Below are 18042 nucleotides of genomic sequence, written 5' to 3'. Positions count from 1 at the left end.
ACTGGCATAAAACTTGGAGTTAAACGCCCAAACTGGCATGAGAACTGGCGTTTAACTCCAGAAAAGGTCTCTACACGAAAATGCTTCATTGCTCAACCCAAGCACACACCAAGTGGGCCCAGAAGTGGATTTTTATGTCATTTACTCATTTCTGTACACCCTAGGTTACTAGTTTACTATTAATAGGATCTTTTGACATTGTATCGGTACCTCATGACACTTTACACGTTTTCTTTGTGTACTTTCCACGGCATGAGTCTCTAAACCCCATGGTTGGGGGCGAGGAGCTCTGCTGTGTCCTAATGGATTAATGCAATTACTACTGTTTCTTATTCAATCATGCTTGCTTCCATTCTAAGATAATACTTGTTCTTAATCTGGATGAATGTGATGATCCGTGACAATCATCATCATTCTCAACTATGAACGTGTGCCTGACAACCACCTCCGTTCTACCTTAGATTAAGTAGTTATCTCTTGGATTCTTTAATCGGAATCTTCGTGGTATAAGCTAGGACTGATGGCGGCATTCAAGAGAATCCGGAAGGTCTAAACCTTGTCTGTGGTATTCTGAGTAGGATTCAATGATTGAATGACTGTGACAAGCTTCAAACTCCTGAAGGCGGGGCGTTAGTGATAGACGCAAAAGAATCACTAGATTCTATTCTGGCCTGACCGAGAACCGACAGATGAATTCCGCTATGCTGTGACAGAGCATATGCAATCGTTTTCACTGAGAGGATGGGAGGTAGCCATTGACAACGGTGAAACCCTACATACAGCTTGCCATGGAAGGAGCCTTGCGTGTTTGAAGAAGAAGACAGTAGGAAAGCAGAGATTCAGAAGATGGAGCATCTCCAAACCTCAACCTATTCTCCATTACTGCAAAACAAGTAATCATTTCATGTTCTTTTGCTTTTCACAATCAATCCTGATAATTTCTGATATCCTGACTAAGATTTACAAGATAACTATAGCTTGCTTCAAGCCGACAATCTCCGTGGGATCGACCCTTGCTCACGCAAGGTATTACTTGGACGACCCAGTGCACTTGCTGGTTAGTTGTGCGGGATTGCAAAAGTGTGATTGCAATTTCGTGCACCAATGTTATATTACCCGTGTATTAATTGTTTGTATTTATTTGTGTTTGCCACTGGGATTGAGGAGGTTCGGTAGGCGGTGACGAAAGGGTCGTGTGGAGGTTAGGTTGGTGCAGGCTGTGGGACAGCAATGTTAGTTTAGTTAGAAATTCCTTAAGTCTTAAATTTAGCATTACTTTAAGGTTGAATCTTAAGTTTGATGTGAAGTTTTAGGATTGCCTTTGGCGTCCCGGAACCTTATGTCTTACATACTGGGCACTGTTACCATACTGAGAACTTCCAGTTCTCATACCATATTCTGTTATTTTTCAGATGTAGGTCGTGACCCATCTCGGTAAGTTGCGAGATGGTGACGGAACGAAGGATTTTTGCTTTATTTTGCATTTTGGTTTACCTTGTTATAGACTCTCTCTCACTTTTGTATCTTTGTTGCCTTAGAGGCTTGACTTTGAAAGATAAGTTGTATGTTGCTGTTTAACTTTTTAAAAATTCTGTATTGTCTGTATATGACTAGTCGGCCTAAACTCCACGGGCTATGACTAGTGTTCCTTTGACTATCATACTTATATACCTATCTTGATTATTAAAGTATTATGTGTATCTTGTGCATTTACGCTTTTAGTTATCGTGTGAATACTTCACGCTTTTCTTATTCTGTTTTGAGCTATAATTCTTCATCGGACTTCTCGTATTATTATTATTATTCCTTTCTCTCTCTCTCTACATATATATATATATATATATATATATATATATATATATATATATATATATATTATCGTATAAACCTTAGAATTATTGTGGCACTTAATTATCCTTTATTTTACGGCATAAGCTGAGGTAAGGCTTAGGGTAATTAGGGCATTACAAATTGACCACTCAACTAACCTAAGTTAGTTATATCCAAACTTATTTTTACATAGCTAGGATAAAGAAATAATATTTTTATTGAGGTGAATTGTTGACCCTTTGATGCACAACTTCTGTTTAGAAAAAATCTAGGAGTAACAAAGTAGGTAGTTCATCCCGCTCCGTCCCGACAAGTTCTGTCCACCCCCGCTCTGTCAACTAAAATAGACTCAAAATACTAACTCGCTCCAATTTTTGGCGAAGTAGCAAGCCAATAGACTAATCCCGCTTAACTTTATTTTTTCAAAAAGATTACTAAAATTAATTAAAATTTAATACAAAAATTAATACAAATAAAAATAGTCAGAATACTATACAACTTTTTCATTATCTTCTACCAAATTTTTAACCTTAATAGGATTTTTTAGAATATCTATCGATAAAATTATTTTCATTTTAAAAAATAATTCACATAATTTGAGTAAATATATGAAAATGTAAAATAAAATAAATAAATTCAATAATAAAAAGAAGAATAAAAAATATATTTAAAAATTATATAATTTTTAATTTTTATAACACTAATCACTTTTTTATTTAAAAAAAAAATAAATAACATTTGGCTCAGTGAACTGACTCTTCCTACTTTACCAAAACCCACGGGTTTTATGGTTATATATATTTAATAAATAAAAAAGGTAAATCAAATTTTGTTGAGGAGGAGATGACTAAGACTAACTTATGAAGAGAAAAGGAAATTATGTTATGTTTTGTTTATTTTCTATTTTTCAAATTTTATTCTACCCGGGTGTATTTTAGTTGCTAAATAAAAAATTAGCAACCAATTGCTTCTATACGTTATTTTTTGTTGTCCGCAAAATCTGTTGTTATTTTAATCATTAGACTCAATTTAGTGACTAACAATTTTTGACCTAATTTTATGCCGGTCGCTAAACTAAAAATTAGCAGTTAACTATTTTACACCTTATTTTTTGTTGTGAAATTCGTCACTATTTTAAGTTTTAGCAACCAGTTTTCTATCTACTGATTTAGCGACTAATTATGTTTTGACCTAGTTTTACATTATTCTCTAATTTCTAATACCAAAAGTTCTCAAAGCCTAGGTTTTTATTTTGGTCATTAAAAAAGAAATTAGCGACCAACTAGAATGAATTTGATGGTGATTATTGTTAAATCAGTTTCTAAATGAAAAAATATAATCGATTACAAAATTGATTGCTATTAATTAGTCGTTAAAATTGATTTCTATATTGACACGCTAGTAATTAAAACATTAGATTGTGTTTCCCTTTCTTTTTTAACCCTTAATTCATCACATGATCATTTCGCAATTAATTTTTTAATAAATGTGACAATTGGATTTTAGTTGCCATTATATATAACTTTTATCACTACCATATATATAATAAATTCTTACAGAAAATCAATTAGCATTATGATATAATAATGAGTACTTTTGAAAATTCATTGAATTCATCAAGAGACAATTAAACTTGATCAAAACAATAAACAAATCTAAAACAACACTTTACTATAGCGAGAACTTCTTTTGTTTTGTTTCAATTTATAATTTGCAACTCTTAGTATATATCAAAAAGCGACATACACAACCTAATTAAGCAATATCCTAGTTCTAGCAGAATCATATTAAATATAATATTATTTGAATTGTTTTTAGACCTATATAAACCTAATCAGTTGTCGTAAACTTGTTGCAAGACAAGAGAAAAGATGCCTATGGCTAGAAACATAATTGTAATGTTGATTATTGCAGTGATTATTTGTTCTGCCATTATCGTAGAATCTCATGGGATTATTACTCCAGAAAGGTACTGGTGGACTCCATCTTATTATACTGCATCTAAAAAAGGCTGTTTCATTGGATGTCGTAGAAGTTATGCACGTAATAGGGTAATGAGGAGGGACTGCATTAAGAAATGCTTTGTTTGATATGGGGCAGTTTGGTAACTGTAAGTTTTATTTTTTATTTTCAATTGTATAATTAGATGTTGTAATCATTTTGGGATGGTCGTGGATAGCTCATTTGTCCGATAAGTAAGTGTTATGATTCGAATTTCATGTTGTGTATATAGCAACTTCAGTCTATAATAAATTAGTTATTGGTCTGTCAAAAAAAATATCATAAAAAATAAAAAATTGTTTTATTTCAGTTTAATTTATATAACTAATTTGAATCTGAAACACTAATTCCATGATTCAATACTATTATTACCACTGTTAATGTTGATGGTTGGGTATGTTCTAAATCCTAACATTCTTTGTTGATATCTAAATGTCCATCTATCTTTATTGTTTAATCAAATTATATATTTTATTTTTATTATTTTTAGTACACAAAAAATATAAGAGTATATACTCAAATAGATTCTTAAAAAATTTTGCTCGGACGATTTCGTTCCCAAAAAATTTGTATTACGTTGAGGTCCCTAAATTTTATAAAAATAAGACATATATGTCATTTCGTCACATTTTTGAGAACTTATTTGTCCAAGTAAAAATAATAAATCTAGCTTAGATAGTGACTTATATATCTTACTTTTGTAAAGTTCAGAAACTTCAATGTAATAAAAAATTTTTAGAGACAAAAACATTCGATACAAATTTTCTCAGGACCTATTTGAATATATACTCAAAATATAATAACAATTTTTTTGAATAAGTTTTTAATATAATAAAAATAGAAAAAACAAGACAACAATAATAGTAGTTCATCACAAGTAACTGATAAACAATAATGAGAATATCCTTATAACTGCTATATTGTTGTTTAGTTTGATTAAAAAAATAAAAAATTTTATATTCAACTTGATTGAAAAAAAATATATAAAATAAAAAATAGGAGAATTCAGTAAATAAGAGTTGATGATGATGAGAAATGAAACAGTAATAGTGACACGAGACATGTTCGAATAGCCAGTGAAAAAGTTTTAGAATAATTTACCAAATATCACCGCTAAAGACATGGTTAAAAAATTAATTTTAATGATATCATTCATCTCGTACTCTATAAATTTAAAGAGATCAGAACAACGAGAAAAAAACAAGAAAACAGGAAGAACTAAAATAGAAAAAAGAAAAAGATAAAAAAAAAGAAAAAAATTCCTACAAATATATATATTTTTTAAAGAAAAGATCACATTTAGCAGCTAAGGCAGAATAAAGGAATAGCATCATCATGATATTTTTCTTTCATAATGTTAACGCATATTTACTTCATACTTACATTCATATTGTCAAATATATTTCTTTAGATGTAAAAATGTTCTCAAGCTAGTTCTTATTGTAAAATGTAGACGATAATAATAAATACAAAAAAAATTATATTTGCTATTTTTTGTTTTATCAAACAAAAAAAAAGAGAAAATGAAATAAGTTAATGCCGTTAATAAAAACCGACTGATCTGTCTCAGCACATTGTTAAATGACGTTATTTTGATACTATAACAAAAGGTGTTAATTAAAACGGTGCCGTTTTGACTATCACAACCTCCTCTTAAATTCATCTTCACACAAGAGAAGAGGAAAAAGCTTTCTTCATCAGTTCCGTTTATCAAGGAAGAAACTGGAGGCATTGTTAGGAGACAGGGACCCTTAGATGACGGAAGAGAAGCTCGACACGAGATAGATCCAAAGGTGATGACAACCGATCTAGGGGCAGTCATGCTGGGCAGAGATGGCTAGCAAACTTGAGACGGTGCTGATTGGCCGAGCGGGGTTCAATCACCGATCCAAGGAGGACTAGAGAGGCGACGCAAGGCTGATCTCAATGAGCAAGAGAACCTATCTTTTCCATAGCATTGTAGAATGCATTCTCAGCAAAACGCTTGGTCCTCTAGTGTGGCTCCAACGTCTTCAACAAAAACAACATACTCGAATCTCTGCACATTCCTACACACATAATCATACATACAATCACCACATACAAGTCAAAGAAAAGGTAGAGCACTGGAGATTCTGGTGCTAATGTGAAGAGACTTGAGCATTAGAGTGAAGGCAAAATTCATCATCTGAAAATAGGTCGTAAGGGAGTTAGTGGCTATGGAGTTTTAGTATTAAAGAACAACCAATGGGTAGAGTTTTTGGAGGCGGGTGAAACTGGGTAGGTCAAGGTTAGATTTTTGTTGGGCTAGTTCATGAAAAAAACGGCATCATTTTATGTGTTAGAAATATAGATTCATGTCTGTTAACGTCATCAATAAAGAAATTGATGGAAAGATTAACGTGATCAATTAAAAATCTTTTAGAAAAAAAATTGATTTAAAAATTTTTTTTAAAGACTAATTTAGAGATCGCGTGATCTTTTAAGAACGTATTTAACTATTTACTCGATATTTGAATGAAATTCTTGTATGTGTGTGCATCTGCCACGTTTAGATGCATGCAAGCCACTAAATTGTTCCAATTTTCAAGAGGTGATTATTTACGATTTAAACTTTTGTTTTCATTTGTTTTTTTTAACACATTGATTAAGTTTTGTTTATTTTGCACAAAATTTGTGTATTTTAAAGTACATTTGTTCCCTCTCTTACTTTTTTTTTTATTTTTTTTGATTGTCAACTATTATTGATATTATCATATTTAAAAAAAAAGAAGTGATTCATTCTGTTTGCAAATTTATATTTGTTTTATTGTTTTTGTATGAGTCATTGTTTTCTTATTTTGAATTGTATATTCAATTTCTCTTTTTTTTCATATTATTTCTTTACTTTTTTAAAAAAATATAAAATATGAATACATGTGGAAAATAAACTTATTTGTTTTTATGCTATAGTAAAAAATTAGCCAACATACATATATATTTAATTAAGAATAACACGTGACTAAAATTAACTTTTTATTTTAAGTTTAATCATGAACGTTGGTTAATTTTAATGGTCATAACCATATGATGATAATGTAAAGCAAATACCATTTTTTTTAAATTGTCAAAATATAATATATTAGATCTCGCTAATTGCGTTGACAAGATTTAATAGTAAAAGATAAATAAATATGTTTTGAAAAAGAGTCTAAGATTTATACAATCAAATTAAAATAGCTAGAAATGATGATGGTTATTAGTGACTAAAAGAAAGGAGTTTGAATTTTAGCTTATTTTTCTGCTGAATATTACTTTTACTTTTTCAAAAAATCTTAGGAGATATTTTCATTTTTATCTCGTGACGAGTTGAGAGACATTTTTATTTTGTCTCCTGAATAACAGAAACAGAAGGAAAGTAGAGAAGAAGGAATAACACCCAATTGTATCCTGGTTCAGTTACTTAGTGCAATGTAGCCTACATCCAGTCTCCATCACAACTGTGATAGAATTTCACTATCTTTAATCAACTTACAATCACCAATTCTTTCCTAGGATCTACCCAATACTATCTGGGACAAATCCAGATTCTAACCGAATCTGTATTTGACTAGACCTCAATCTAGCTTTCAACCGCAAAGTGCTAACCCAACTTGCAAGGGAATCCCCATAGGATCATAAAACAAAATAGAAAGATGTACAAGGAACTCTGAGATATCTTCTGGCTTTTTCTCACAATTTAACTCATTGCCTTTTATCTTTCATTGATTTTTTCTTACAAACCTCACCATGTTTACCTTTTTCAATGAGACTCAGACAGATTAAACTGAGAAAAAAAATACTAAATAAACAACATGAAGGAGAAGAACTCAATTAGCTTGGGTAGCTATGAGAATTGAACTCTGTGCTTTTCAATCACTCTCCTTGCCTTCAACCCTTGGCCGTTCACCCTTGTTATAGAAGAGTGAAGCTTCCATGGTTGAATCACGTTCACTCCTAACGCTGTCTTCTTCTCTATCATCAGAGACTTGTAGCGGCTTCATCAGAGAAGAGAGAGAAAATCGAAATTGTTGCATGCAACTTATCTATTCTCTCTCATCCTTTTTTTTCAAACTTCTTCAATCTTGACCGTAGAGCCTTGCTTCGGCTCCAAGTTTTGATTTTGAGTGTTGATGAGTTTCTGAATCAAGTTGACTTCACATTCTCTATTGTTGCTTGTTCTGTGCTTGTAACCTTGTGGCTTTCTTCTTGGTTTCTCGGTGTAGCACAAATGAGGGAAGATACTTCTTGACGTGCTTTGACTAAGTGAGACTAGCTACTTGGCTGTAGCTCCTTCCTTCTTGCTTGGTTTTAGAAACAAATTTTTTGTTCTTCACTCCTGAAAGCTACTGCACTTTTCTTTTCTTTTTTTTCTTTCTTGCTGAGTGAGTGATGTGAATGAAGTGAAGAGAGAGAGGAGAGAGAACAGAGGACTTACCTTTTGGTGGAAGCTTCAGAAAAATTAATTGAATTGAATTTTAGGTTCAAGTACAGTGAGGTATGAAGTGGGTAACTGTACGAGGCTTGTGGACTATTGGATTCATTTCTTTTAGTTCCTCATACTTGGGTTATGGGTTTGATTGGTCTTAATTTTGATGGACCATAGTGTATGAATAGTTTGGGCCAATTTTCCAAACTTATTTTCCTACATGCAAACATAACATAATCATATAAATAATTAATAATTCTTTTATAATATTTGTTCATCATATTAATTAAATATTAGTTTTTCAAACTCAAGAGATGACATGGAAAAAATCACATTCATCTCACTGTGAAGTACATTTTGCTATAAGGTAATGCCTTTCGGTTTAAAGAATAGGCGCGACTTATGAAAGAGCAATGGTAATTTTGTTCCATGACATGATACATAAAGAACAAGAAGTTTATGTTGACAATATGACTGCCAAGTCAAAAACAGCAGAATCTCATGTTACGGATTTGGAGAAGCTCTTTTAGCGATTAAGGAAGCTCAAGCTCAATCTCAAACTAGTGAAGTGCATGTTTGGTGTGAAATCAGGCAAATTATTGGGGTTTATAGTGAATGAAAAAGGGAATTGAAGTTGATCTGAATAAGATTCTAGATATCTTAAAAATGTCCACTCCTTAAACAAAAAGAGAAGTTATGGGTTTTCTAAGAATATTGAGTTACATCGCTCGATTCATATCTCAATTAACTGTCACATGTGATTCAATTTTCAAACTGTTATGCAAAAAGCAAACAGTACGGTGAAATGATGAAAGTCAGAGGACTTTTGATAGAATCAAATAATATCTAAAATGTCCTTCAATACTGGTACCACCTGTAAGAGGAAGACCTCTCATTCTGTATATGATAGTACTTGATAAATCTATGGGATGCGTACTAGGACAAAATAATGAATCTGGGAGGAAAGAACATACATGCTATTTACTACTTAAGCAAAAAGCTCACCAATTATGAGATAAAATACTCATTATTAGAACCAACATATTGTGCATTGGCATGGACAGCTCATAAATTAAGACAATATATGTTGTATCACAACACTTGGTTGATATTCAAAATGGATCAAATTAAGTACATATTTAAAAAGGTGGCACTAACCGGAAGAATTGCTCGTTGGCAAGTTCTTTTGCCTGAATACGACATAATTTATATTGCCCAAAAAGCAATAAAAGGGAGTGCTTTAGATGAATCCTTGCCCATCAACCCATAATAGATCATGGGGCAAAGAAATTTGAATTTCCTTATTATGAGGACATAATGGCCTTAGATGAAAGCAAAACATCAACAAAGGCAAAAAAGTGGACCTTGTTCTTTTATGGAGCTTCTAACACATTAGGTCACGAAATTAGAGCAGTATTCCCATCCCCTGAGAGGAAGCTAGTTCCCATCACAGTCAAATTATGTTTCAGTTGTACTAACTATATCGTTGAATATGAAGCATGTGTCATGGAAATTCAAGCAACCATAGACTTTAAAGTCAAGATTCTAGAGGTGTATGAAAATTCTGCCCTTGTAATTTATCAATTGAAAGGTGAATTGTAAAATCCAAAAATTTCAAAAAATCTTATTATGAGTTACTTTCAATTTACTTATTCATTAAAGATTTTATTTTCATAAACTATTTTACTAAAAGTAATTAAATTAAGTTTTAATAATTAAAATAGAAATTTTACTTAATTTTTTAATTATTGAATAACTTTTTATATTTAAACTATAAAACTTAGCAGTTATAAAAAAATAAAAATTTTATATAATTTAATTTAAATAATTAAAATTTTAAAATTTAATATTTTAATTTTTATAAATAAAAAAATTAATTATATTATCTCTAATTTTAAATTAGAATATTTGATTAAAAGTCAATTAACAAATTAATAATTAAGTAATATTTTTAAAATAACTTTAAGAAATTAAATTATATTTTTAATTAATATCTTATACTTTAATTTAATTAAAAATAATCAAATTTCAATTTATTCAAAAATCTCTAATTTTACATTTTTTCAAAAAATAAACCCTAATTCCCAAAATGAAAACCCTAATTGACACTAATCTTAATCTAGCCACTGCCTCACCACCACTCACCTCTCTTACCTACCCCTCATCCATTACACACACAAACATACCCACACATACGTAGAGATGGATTAAGAGAGGAAAAGAAAGGGGAAATGGAATCGGGGGAAGGAGAGAAGAAAGGGAGTGTTGAGGGAGTGAGGGAGAAGAGAAGAGGGAGGAGTAGCGTCCTGCGCTACGCTACCGCCGCTGCTCAAACCGTGTCCAACTCGCCGCCACCACCACTGCCAAGTCATTGTCCCATCGCCATTGGAGTAGAGAGAGAGAACGAACGTGAGGGGAGAAGAGAGATCCAGGTGCGACAGAGAAGATGAGAGGGACCATGGCGCGTCGTGGCTACTGTCCGAGACATCACCGAGATGTCGCCGTCAAACCCGTTACCCACGTCGCCGCTGTCGTCGATGGAGCCGCTGTATCTAGTCACCGTCACCAAAACTCCTTTCACCACGTCAACGCCGATCTGAGCAGAGGAGGAGAAGAAGAACGACGAAGAGAAGCCGACACGAGAGACACAGCGCGCAAAGGAGAGGGAGAGAGGTCCGAGGCTGAGCTGGTTGCGTCACCGTCGTCTGCCTCCGTCATAGCCAAACTGCTACACCACTGTGCTTGCTATTGTGTTATCGCCAAAGTTTTTGTCATCGTTGTCGGAGTTCTGTGACCACCGGAACCACCACAGGGACTGTCACTACTTGGTTCGGTCATTACTCCTAGTACGGTAAGCATTTTCGTTTCAAAAACTCTTTTAGTTGCAGTTTTGTTAGCTTATATTGAGATTTTATGGTGTTAATTGCTATAAGATTGAGTTCGATTATTATATATTGCGATTAGAGTTACTATGGTTGCTGCGAAATTGTTTTGGAACTGAGGTTGCGACTGCTGCCATTACGGATCGAGAGAAACCAGAGTTTTGCCGCATAATCGAGTTGTAAACGAGGTAGGGGCGATTTCCTAAACTCAATTTACTATCAAGAATTGTTATAAGTAGATATTAATATGAAAAATATATTTTTATGATTTCGTAAGTCTTATGGATTGAACTGAGTTGCCTTGAATGGATGTAAATACTTGTTTGAACGGTTTATTGATTGATTGAAGATGTTTAGTCAAATTTTTACTTTGTTTAAGGTTGTTATGATGATGATTGGATTGTGGCTGTTTCTGATTATTGAGTTGGCAAGTTGGTTTGATTAAATACTATGAAAAGTAATTTTCTTGGTTTGGAATTAATGTTATTGAAAATGAAGCAATATTGGAAATGGATTTTGTGATTTATCAGATATGATTCTGAGATTTGGAAATGATTTTTTTGTATTGAAATTAGTTTGATTTATTGGAAATGGTTGAAAAGAGTTTGAGAAATGGTTTGGTTGGGACCCGAGAAGGGTGGCAAAGTCCGAATTTTAGAGGAGATGTTGCCGAAATTTTATAAAATTCTGAGAAATTGTTTGAAGCATTCTTTAAAAAGAAAATTTGATTTAAGAATCATATTATTTGATTTCGATTTATTACGGAAAGAGTTGTTTAAAGTTTGATTTATTGAGGAAAGAAGTATGTTTCAAGTTCGAATTATTTAGAAAAGAATGATGTTTGAGTTCGATTGTTAAGAAAATAACTATGTATGTTATTTTGATTTATTAAGAAAAGCTTTATATTTTGCGTATGATTTATTAAGAAAAGATTATTCTTTGAGTTTCAATTTAGTAAGAAAAGAGTTATATTTTGAGCATGATTTGTTAAGAAATGAATTATGTTTGATTTGGAATTATTGATGAACGGAATGAGAGGTGTGATGGGAGGAATGATGATGTTAGAATGCGAATGAAGAAAAATGAGGTTATGATCTTAAAGTATGACTTATGAATGATTATGATGAATGATTATGAATGAACTGGAATGAATATGGTAAATGAGTCATGATTGGGGATGTTTGATGATATGTAACACCCTAACTATCAAAATGTCACGCTTCCGGCTGCGCCACTCTGATAGCTCGAGTATTACGACGACTTTTATAATATTTAATACTAAAATATGAGTCTGTTTAAAAACTTAGTCTGAATTTTTCGAAAACATACATTCATACTTACAATATAAGTTACAATACTCACAGGATATATATATATATATATATATATATATATATATATATATATATATATATATATATATATATATATCTTACATCAAAATCCTATCCCTCTTAAAAAACTTGCGAAGTTAAAGGCGAGGGAAACATAAATACTAAAACAATACAGAAATATCATCTTTAAAAAAGAAATAAGCTCTTCCGAACTTCGTCGTCCGTAACCTGAAAAAGAAAAGACCTGTAGAGGAGTGAGAACATCATCCTCGAAAGGGTTCTCACTATAGGGTTGCAGAATTACTATAATAGGATATGCGAGATAAAATCGTTATAGTGATTAATAAGCGTCTTATGCATCTTTTTAAAAGCAAAGGTTTACTATAAAAAAAAATCTGAAATCTTTTCTGAAAGAGGAAACTGTTCATTTCTTAAAAATTCAAAAGCCTTTCAAAAGGTTTATATATACTGAACCAGCTTAGTTTTTTCGTACTTTTCTAAACCAGAAACATCAACCAAACATGGCCTTTGACCCACCTCATGATCAACCACGGCTTTAGGTCCAAACAATCCAAGCAACAACCAATCACCACAGTCCAACAGAGTTTTAGTCGCAAACACAAGTAGGAAAGTTCAAGCACAAACAAACAATTACTTCAAGTAGAGCAAATAGCAATTAAACATAATTAATCACATAGGCAAACCAAGTATAATATGCACACCCAAACAATGCCACATAGATGCATATGATGAATGCCTGCCTTAGTGGCTGATGAGTCTCATCTGTCGGTTATAAAGCCAACCCGACAAGTCCTGGTAGCTAACCATTGGATTGTCCATTTGTCGTGCATCCCCAATTCGAGTTATTCACAATCATAATCATAATTCATATCCAACACCCTCACTGGTCTATATTCACGGGGGCAAGCTCATCCGAAACTTTTACAGTATCCGGCCACGCTTACGACATAGGATCAGCAGAGTATCGAGTCTCAACCTGGAGCATGTGGTGGCTAGCCACTGCTTTCACCCAGAAAAACTCGTATCTCAGATAATTGGAAGTGCAACAATCACTTTATCAGCTCAAAATCATTCATATTCATACTCAGCCATCCGGCTCATAACATATTCCATAATCAGCCATAATTCATTATCATATACAGCCATTCCGCCTCATAACATATTCTACAATCAGCCATAATTCATTATCATATACAGCCATTCCGGCATATAACATAATAGAACTTCCACTATCCAACATCATCAAACTCATAAAATCATCATTCAAGCCATAAATCACTTTTTCTCAAATCTCTTTTCTTAGAAATCAAAATCAATTCCTTCCAGCCTTAGCTTTAAACTCCCTATTTCTCAAATCATTACAGGCTCACAAGCCACTTTTCCGCAAACATAAATTTCTCTTTTTAAAACAAAGTCACATTCCTCAACATCTTTCCACAACATTTCAAAAACCACACCAAATCAAAAGTCTTTTCTGAGAGATTCAAAATCATTCATCCTTAAATAGGATTTGGTGATAAAAGTTTCTCAGCAGAGTCTCAAGTCTTTAGGGGAGAATAACATAAGTCATTTCCTCAAATTCGTTCAAAATCTTTAAAACCTTGGCTTCCTGATTTGAGTAATAAGAATAGAATTTAAGCCAAGTTGAGCCGTGTAATCAATTACTCCAACCACATTTTCAAAGTCTTTTTTTTGCCTATACAAAAACCAATTTCAACCCCATGTTTAAAAATCTGAAGTGTTTCCAACGGCTCGGAAATCATTTTAGTTTTGCTAAACCAGAATTCAAAGAATACTTTAAACCCTCCCTAAAACGTCAAAAATTGGAATTTGTAAATTGAGCTCTGAGTTCTTTTAAAGTCATTAAAACTTCTATAACGGAAACCTTTAAGTCAAATTCAAACAACATAAACCGTATTTAAGTCAAATCCAAGGAAACCTAAACTCCTTCCACCCTTTAAACAGCCTTAAAAACATAATTCTCTTCCAAATGACTTGCACCCAAAATATAGTGCTTTTCTTAGGAAACAAAGCTAAGGCATAACCTTCTTTTTCAAGATTCTTTTCAAAACATAATTTTATCACTTTCATAAATAATTCAAGTGAAGAAAATAAAAGTCTTAAATTCACAATCCTCCAAGTGAAATATTAAGGGCCTTAAGTTCATAATTTTCCCGAATAACATTTCCAATTACAGTACCGGATTTTATAGAAATTTCGACAACACTTCCCCTAAAACTTGAACTTTGCCACCCTTTCCGGGTCCCAACTAAACCATTCCGCAACCCTCTTCAAGGGGTTCAAAACCAAGTCAATTCAAAATCAAGTTGTTTCCAAAGGTGCATCATGTTCAGATTTCAAAAACACCAAATCAAATTCAAATCAATTTCTAACAGGATAAACTCGATTTCAAAGTTTTTACAAATTAACTTTAAGAAAGCATTTCAATAACTGTCCGTTTCACGAAACCGAATAATAACCCAGCCAATCAAGTATTCATATTCATCCAAGACAACCAACATTTACATAAGACTTACACAATCACTCGAAGATACATTTTCTCATGTCAATATCCATATATAATAATTCTAATTCATAAAATGTGGTTTTCTGAAAAGGCTCCTACCTTAAAGTCAAACCCTTTAAAGTTAACGCATCAAGAGTCCTCTTTCTATTCCTAACTCGCGGCAGCAACCTCAGTGATTCTAGGCAGTATCAACAGTGACAATCAAGGTTCACAGCAACGATGACTTATTTGACATAAAATGGGATTAATGTGAAATGTATATTAAATGAAATTAGAACATAATTGTTAACAGAGCATCGCGGAACCACGAGAAACGAAGCGAGACGACATCGCAGCAGCTTTCATTTTAATCATATAATTTCCAAAACTCAACCCTGAGATATTAACATCGCAAAATTCTCAATAATTGATAACAGAATACTAACACCGAGAGTTTAAAATAAAATATACTTACAATAACAGCAGAATGGACAAGCAAAAATCCCAAACTGACACGGCAGTAGCCCCGGTAGCGGCCAGAAGCTTCGGTGGACCAACTATAATAACCACGCAGCATCAAAACCTTCTCGAAATCCAAAAGGACAGAAACCACAATTAAAACCCTTACCGACAGAGCATTCTTCGGCGGCAGAGGCAGCTTCCTCCACTCATCCATAATCAACCACGATGGAGATGGAAGCTGGCAGTGGCGACGGTGGTTCTGACGAAGGCGACGCCGGTGACGTGAACAGCAGCTGGGCGGTGGTTGGACCCCAGCGGTCACAGAACTGTTCTCAGCGGCCAGAAGTGCGGCAGCCATGGCATCAACGGCAGCGGGACTCCAATGGTGGCAGAAACAACCTTCCTCCTTACCCGTTCCGGTCTCCTTCTCTCCAGCGACAACAAAGGCAATGGCGTATCCTTCACAGCAGTGGCGGCAGCTCAGCAACGGCGGCGACAGCAGCGCCGCCCTTCCCATGCACGCGCCCGCGTGCTCTTTCGTTCTCGCATTTGGCTCCTACCTCGCATGCCTCTCGTTCGCAGTTCTGCTTCCGACGCCGCTCAATGACGGTCGACAGCGACCACCAGATCTCCAACGACGGCGACAAGGTGCGGCGGCCAAGCAGTGCCTCCTTCTCCCCTGCACGCTCCCTCGCCCTCGATCTTCCTCTCTCTGCCCGATCTCTCTCTCTCTCTCTCTCTCTCTCTCTCTCCCCCTTCGGTGTGCAATGGCGGCGGTAACGGCGTGGGACACAGTGGCACAGCGCGACGGCGGCGGCGAGGGCCCCACGGATCCTGCGTGTCTCCTTCTCTTCTCCTTCTCCTTGCCGCACTCTGTTCGCTCTCTGTTTCTCTCTTTCTGTTCTATGTGCATATGTGTGATGTTAGAAGGAAGGGGGGCTGCGGTTGCTGGGATGAAAGGGGTTAGGGTTTCATTTCATGTTTTTTTGAAAACTAGGGTTAGGGTTAGGATAGGGGTAGTTTAGGTAATTTTTAATAAAATTAGGGGGTAATAGAGTAATTGAAAACAAATTTTAATTCAACAAAATTACCTTTAAAGAAAATATTATTTTATCACAAATTACAAATTAATTTCAAAAAATGCTCTAATTTAGTAATTAGAGATGATATAATTAATTTTCTTTATTCATAAGAATTAAAGTATTAAATTCTAAAATCTCAATTATTTAAAGTAAATCATAAAATCTTTATTATTTTATCATTACTAAACTTTATAATTTAAATATGAAAATTATCCAATAATTATGAAATTAGATAAAAATCCAAATTTAATTATCAACACTTGATTTAATTAGCCTTAATAAAATAATTTCTGAAATTAAAATCCTTAATGAATAAATAATTTGAAATTGACTCGTAATGAGATTTTCCGAAAGTTCTGGGTTTTACATGATGAGTATGTATTTTCTCTCTGGTTGTAAGGGTGACAGGGCACCTATTCCCTCTAACGGTGATAGGATATATATTCCCTCTAATGGTGACAGGGCACATACTCTCTCTAATGGTGACAGGGCATGTATTCCCTCTAATAATATTTATACACAATAGAGAGACAGTGTCCGAGTTAGCTATCGTACATGTCGGGTTTGGCTATATAACCGTCAAATGAGCTCATTAACCATAGGACGGGCATTCATCATATGCATTTGTATGTTTTTCTTGAGTTTGAATTTGTTTTGGTTTGCCTAATTGCTAAACTGTTATTAACTGCTACTGAGCTATTTGCTGTAACTACTATCTATGTTTGTGCTTTCCTTGTCTGTTTTGCCTGTGTTTGTTCTGATGTGGTACTTTTGAGATTATTGGTGATGAGATGATGACTATGTTGATTGATTATGTGATGGGCTGAAGGTTGTGATTGATTTCTGATTGAGGTATTAGTAAAGTATAAAAAATCAAGCTGGTTCAGCACAGGCTTAATGAACCTATGCTTGGAACATGTTGGTCATTCATACAGTCTAAGAAACTGGTTGTGATTTCCTTATAAGAAAATAAGGGTTTTGGATTTCTGAAAAATTAAATAGTGTTTCTTTGAAATGGTTTTGGATGATTAACAGTTGTTTTTTTTTTTAAAGATTCATAAGACGAGCGATAATCACTACAATTGAAAAATAGTTTTCTTTTAAATAGCCTCTTATAACAATTCTTAAACCTTCTCCTGAAAACTCTTTCGAGGATGATGTTCTCACTCCCCTACAAATTTTTTTTTTCAGAGATAGGTTCAGAAAGTTTTGGCACGAAGCAGCGATCGAACTACGGAGCTTTACGTATATATATGTTTTCATTTTCTGTATTTGATTTAGTCTTAGACTTTATTTTACCCTTCGACGTTTGTCATTTTGAGATTTTAGAGTGGTAGGACTTGTATATTAAGAAGTTTTGGATAGTCTATGTACTTATTATTATGTGAATATGATATGTGACCGTGTGATTTTAAAGTAAAGACTTTTCGCTTTCATAATTAAAGATTAAGTTCATATTCGCGAGGCTCAATATTAAATAAATATAGTATCAAATTAA

General features: G+C 33.6%; 1 long non-coding RNA gene across 1 annotated transcript; it reads left to right on the top strand.

Annotated features, from left to right (window-relative positions):
• Positions 1-10384: 10384 nt before the first annotated feature.
• LOC140177848 (uncharacterized) lies at positions 10385-17946 on the top strand. Its single transcript, XR_011869347.1, has 3 exons — positions 10385-11108; positions 11222-11327; positions 17736-17946. It is a non-coding gene; the product is annotated as an uncharacterized lncRNA (long non-coding RNA).
• The last annotated feature ends 96 nt before the right edge of the window (positions 17947-18042 follow it).

Source organism: Arachis hypogaea, chromosome 2 (genome assembly GCF_003086295.3).
Source record: "Arachis hypogaea cultivar Tifrunner chromosome 2, arahy.Tifrunner.gnm2.J5K5, whole genome shotgun sequence".
Lineage (NCBI taxonomy): Eukaryota > Viridiplantae > Streptophyta > Magnoliopsida > Fabales > Fabaceae > Arachis > Arachis hypogaea.
Note: the sequence above shows the minus strand (reverse complement) of the source record. Positions and strands in the feature narration are given on the sequence as shown.